The following is a 6,000-nucleotide window of genomic DNA, read 5'->3' on the forward strand; positions in this document are numbered from 1 at the left end:
ATAGGAATTTTTTTATTTAGTTTATTTGACCTTTAAGGAACATAAAGTCAGTTTATGAAATTACTGAAAAAATATAAATTCTTCCATAATATCATTCAAAATTATTACCTAACAAAAATAGCAATTTAGAATTGTTGCCCACCATTCAACAATTGGACTATTTCTTTTTTCTTAAAAAGAATTTTACTGATATCTTCCTCCTATCACACTAGTAATCTGTGATGGTTATTGTTACATGTCAATTTAGCTAACAACAGTACTCAGTATTTAATCCAAAAGTAACCTAGGGGTTTCTGTGATGGTATTTTCTTGATGTGTTTAACTTTTACATAATTTATTCTAGGTAAAGAGTATCACCACCACTAATATTATTTCTTATACACTCTAACCACTATGCTAATCTTTAAATATCTAATATTCTATAACATTCAGGGTACTTTTGAACTGCATATTTCTCACTGTAATAAAATTCTCATCTGCCAGATTTATAACAGAATTAGTATAAACTAAGACATGCAACATGAAATTGCCATCAATTTCAGTTCTAAATTTCTACTAATTGTTATGATTTGTCTCTTCTTGTTACCATGTTGATTGGTGCATAAAGCTTCATTAACAGTAATCAATTATTTCAGAAATTCTCATTGCTTTTGCTTCTATATTGCAAGTTTTCACTTGGGATCATTAATGCCTTCCATCTTATTTATTTTGTCCCCTTATGTATTTTATTGTACCCACCTTGCTCACATCATATCTTCCTCATTATTACAATTCTCCTGTCATGACCATGGAACCATCAGACTACACTGCCCGTTTCAACTTCCTTTTGTAATATTTTTTGATTTCCAAGACTACTTGTTGTCACTCCTTACTCACAGTCACATTTTCACAAGGTCTTAGCCACTTATATCCATGAGCCTATGCTAGATTTTATTGCAAAACAGATTCATTTCTATCTTTTCAGTAAAAAAGTCCAAGTTTTAAAATATGACACTTCTTTGCATATTTCATTGGATATCATGAAACCATGAGTCTGATCAACCTACCATCTTTTATTTTATCAGATATTATAGTTTTCTTCTACATACATTATCACATTTTTTTAAATCATCAACACTACTGCTTATATTTCCTTTGCCATAATAAGTAAATGGCAAAAACCTGATTAAAGATATTCTCTGTCCATTTCATGTCCTCTTCTGAGCAGTTGAATGTGGTTGGTGGAGAAAAAAGGACCAAAACATTACTGGTTTCAGAGATTTCACTTTGTATTATGGGTACTCATTTTAAGTGGAATTTTATGAGCTAGGGTATTCTAGGGTAGAGTTTGCCTAACACGCACAAGATTCTGAGTTTGATCCCTAACACTGAAAAATAAAACAAAATAAAGTGAGATTTATGTTGATTTATAACCCTACAATGTTTATTTAATCTACTCTGTACACTATTCTAAAAGATGATTTTGCACCTTCACTCTTTCCTTAACATCAAAGACTTCCTTTAACTTTTTCAAGCTCAGGCTGATAATACACTACCCATTTCACTATGAGAGTCACTGACATCCTTCTAGCAGTACTTGTCATCTTGTCTTTGGTCATAAATGCCTTCTCTCTCTTGCGTCATTCCAGTCAGCACAGGAGCACACAGCACCAAATAATATCTAACTTTCTCTTCTATTTCTCTACTGCTACTCTTCTCCCATTCCTTTCTTCTGTGTTCAGAAAAAAAAATTAGAATACAATTGTTTTACCTTTCATCTGCCCTACTACATTCCTCTCTTTCTATTCTTTTTGGAATTTAATCATTATTTATAATTCTGAACACGTTGATATTAGGTATTTTGACAAAATTTCAAATGCCTTCCATATTAATAAGTAAATAGTCCATTCACTTGTTTATACCTTCTACAAATATTGTTTTTGTGTTCTAAGTATTGCAACATTGTGTGTGTGACCCTCTATGAAAGACCTATTATCACTAAAATTTGAACACAACAAGGGTCTTGGATTTAAATATGGTTCATTGCTGGGCACCAGGGGCTCATGCCTGTAATCATAGCCACTCATGAGGCAGAGATCAGAGGATCACAACTCAAAGCCAGTCTGGGTAAACAGTTGGCAAGAACCTATCTTGAGAAAACTCCCAATAAATAACAGGGCTGCTGGAGTGACTCAAGTGGTGGAGTCCCTGTCTAGAAAGTGTGAGCCCTGAGTTCAAACCCTAGTACTGCCAAATAAATAAATAAACAGTAATTAAATGCAGTTCATGTACTTATTACTTTCCAATTTATGTATTCAACTTGCCCCTTAAATTGGATTCAAAGTTCAAATTGATCTACTCCAATATCTGAAATCTAATTTCCAACATTTTTTATATTTCCTGTGTCTCAATTTGATGTTCTCATGCTCTACATTACTTTGTCCGGTAAACATTTAAACGTACTTAGCTTTTCCTTTCCCTTAAATCCCACGTCCAAGTTGTTAGGAAATGTATAAGAAGTGCGTGCTGTATTGAAAACCCAACCCCTTCACACCACTTCTCTCCTTAACCACTGTTCACGTACCCTTCTCTATGGCTGGAATGATGGGAATAACTTTTCAACTTATCACTTTCTTCAAACTTTTACCATCCAGAACAAGAGTAGTTACTTTGCTTAAAATGGAGGGAAATTTTTTTCTTCTTCTTTCAAAAATGCTTCAAGTAATTTACCATCTTACTTGAGCAATAGCTCACATTTTCAAATCGCCTTGTATTTTTCATTGATCTGTGCCTTGCACAGATCACACAGCACACAGTGGCTTGATCACTTCCTCTTCTTAAGCACGTTTCTATTGTTTGAAACACTACACAGGTTTCCATGTGGCTTTCTCTCACTTATTCTTCTGTTCTTTGTTCGGCGTTACTTTTCAGTGAAAAGTGTCGCATGCTATGTAAAAGGGCATCCTCTGTACTTTTACTGTCTATTCAACCTTATTCTTCAAAGCACGTAACAATTCTCAAGTTATATATGTTTTTATTTATTTCTTATCTCCTTTAAATATAAATCCTTTGAGAATCATGAATCTTTCTTTAAAATATGTTTTTCCCAGTACCTACAGGAGTACCAGATATATAACAGATGCTCAATAAAATTATTTTGAATGAATGAGACACTTTTTGTGGGAAGGTGGAAGGGCAGTTGAAACAGGGTCTTGCCATGTAATTCAGGTAGCCTGTGGCATCATACTTCAGTCTAGCCCCATGCACACAATTCTTCCTCCTCAATTGCCCAAGTGCTGGGATTACAAGCATGCACCACCATGTCCAGCTTCATGCATGAGTCTTGTGGTTTGCACATATATCTTTTCCAATCTGGTGCCATTTCCTATTTGTTATTTTACCAAACATGTACCAGTCCTCATACTTTCTCTTCTTCACTACAGTATCTGTCCAAGGCACCACCTGCTTCTCCATAGTTAATTGCACAAGCTATCTTATTATTCTCTCTGCCTTGTCCATTCTAACACCTGGGAATTAATCCTTTTAAAAGTTGTAGAATCTGTCACAGCATTTTACAACAGAATTTTGCACACCAGCATCCCACTGCAAATCACATGGCATCTACATGTCCTAAAAATGCTTATAAGACCTGCATGATATCTTTCTATTTGATGATAAAGTTATAACTTTGATTTACTCTTATATTGCAGTCACTTTTTTTGTTATCCAATAATCACAGTGAGCTTCTGTTTTTATTTGCACACATTAAACTTATTCTCAAAACAGTTTTTTAAAAAATATTTGTGAGTTCTTCTTGGAGATTATTTCTTCTTATATGTGTTCATTGCTACCCTCTTCTAATCACTGAAGTCTCAACTCTAATGACTTTTACTCTAAGTAAACAAACCCCATGAACGACTTTTCCTTTTTCTTAAAAGTACCTGAATATATCTCCTTAATGGTTAATGTGAACGCAATAGTTCTTAAAATAAAATGTAAATCCTTTAAGACATGGATTTTGATATCTCATTTCTGAGTCTCCAATACCCAGAAATATATAAGTTCTGTAATAAACACTGAGTGGATTTACTTGACACAAAAAATGGTTTGTAAATGATAATAGGGTTGAACTAAGGTCAATTAGGACCTTAGATAATATAAGAAATATAATGAAAAATACTAAGTATCAGTAAAGAGAATAGACTGCTCAGAAACACATACACATATGTACACACACTCACATGCACACATGCATACACACACAGAAACATGCACACCTGGATACACATACACATATACACACAAACGTACGCATGCACACATATGATGTCAAAATTCAAAGTTAGAATTTATAAATGATGAAATATTCATAAAATTTTGCTGAGACAATTGGTTATAACCTATAAAAATAGAGCCGTCAGACCCTTATTTTACACTTTACCAATAAATCATATGGAAGGAGATTAACCAATTAAAAACATAAATATTCAAAGGTATGAAAATAAAATACTAAGAAACAATTTATAAACTCAAAGTGTAACACATAATTTGAAAGTTTAAAATTGTAGTACATGAGGGAAAATATTTGCTATGATTACTGTATTGGTCTGGGTTATCAAGACAAACAGCGTTGATCGGATGTATGGATATAGATATATTGAGGAAGAGGTAAATGTGCAAGTACATTCACCCAAAGATGGAGATTTAAACGTAGGTATTGTCAGAGACATAAATGTAGGCACAGTCATAGACATAGACGTGGAGGGTGCTCTGAGGATTTGTCTCTGGATTATGAAGGCCAAGAAGCTTTAGGATCTGCAGTTTCCAAGGTAAGAGACAGTAGAATCGATGCACTTCCAAGCTGAGTTTGATTCTAAGGCAATTCAAGAGTGATGTCCCAGATCAACGACAAGCCAAGAGAAAGAAAGATTAGTTTCTGTTCAATCCTTTACTCTATGGAGGACTTCAATTCATTGCTTATGACCCACTCACAATTTGGAGAACAATTACCTTTACTCAGTGTTCTGATTTAAACAGTATTCACATTCAGAACCATGGTTACAGAGACACCCAGAAACACTATAAGAAAATACCTGGCTAACATGTACTCCAGCAAAATTAACAAATAAAATTAAGCTTCAACACTTTACCCTTTGTTAATTAGGCACACATATACATCTCCTTAAACTATGTTTATCTCCAAATAAAAACAATAACAAGTTCATAATTCGACCAAACATGATTTAATGATTCTGACCAGAAATGCACCAATCCTTCCTCAGAACAAAGAGTAAAGAAATCTTTGAGTGATGTTTAATTTTTTTCTGTGACATTCCATGACTCAAATGGTATGGTGTAAAATTAGTAATATTCAAGTATAATATGAAATCATCAAGTCAATATATTTTATATCACATCATAATATAATAAAGGAATACAATAATGTTAATTGATTAAATGATCATGTAATAAAATAAAGGTGATCTTTATGTCTATACACAAAACATATTTAGAACAAAATAAGGAAGAACACTCATAGCAATTACAATTCTTGTTTCTGTAACTGATTTTGTAGATGTAGTTGGAATCTATAATTACCTTCTTTCACTTCCCATTCTGTGGAAACTTTTCTACCTGCAGAAACCTGAGTTTATGTTTCTTTACATAAGGAAGTGACTCAAATCTTTATATCTGAAGGATCTGCACAATTTGTAATCCTTCCTGGGTTGATATAGTTTCCCATTGATCTTGATCACAGGTCCTGGTACTAATGAGAAACCTTGGGAGCGCTCCTTATCTCAAACATTCTTTTCCTCTTTTGAGGAGCAGAAGTCCAGTTCCACCTCAGTATTAGGGATCAGTTATCCACCATTATCTCACATATTAATGTCCATTTCCATGTTTGTTCCCTAAATTTCCATGTGAACATGTTGGAAACTGGTTTCCTGGTGTGTTGCATACCTGCTCATGGGTCACATTTCATGCCTCACCTTCAGGGGCCTACTGGGACTTGAGTTTCAG

Source organism: Castor canadensis, chromosome 9 (assembly GCF_047511655.1).
Source record: "Castor canadensis chromosome 9, mCasCan1.hap1v2, whole genome shotgun sequence".
Lineage (NCBI taxonomy): Eukaryota > Metazoa > Chordata > Mammalia > Rodentia > Castoridae > Castor > Castor canadensis.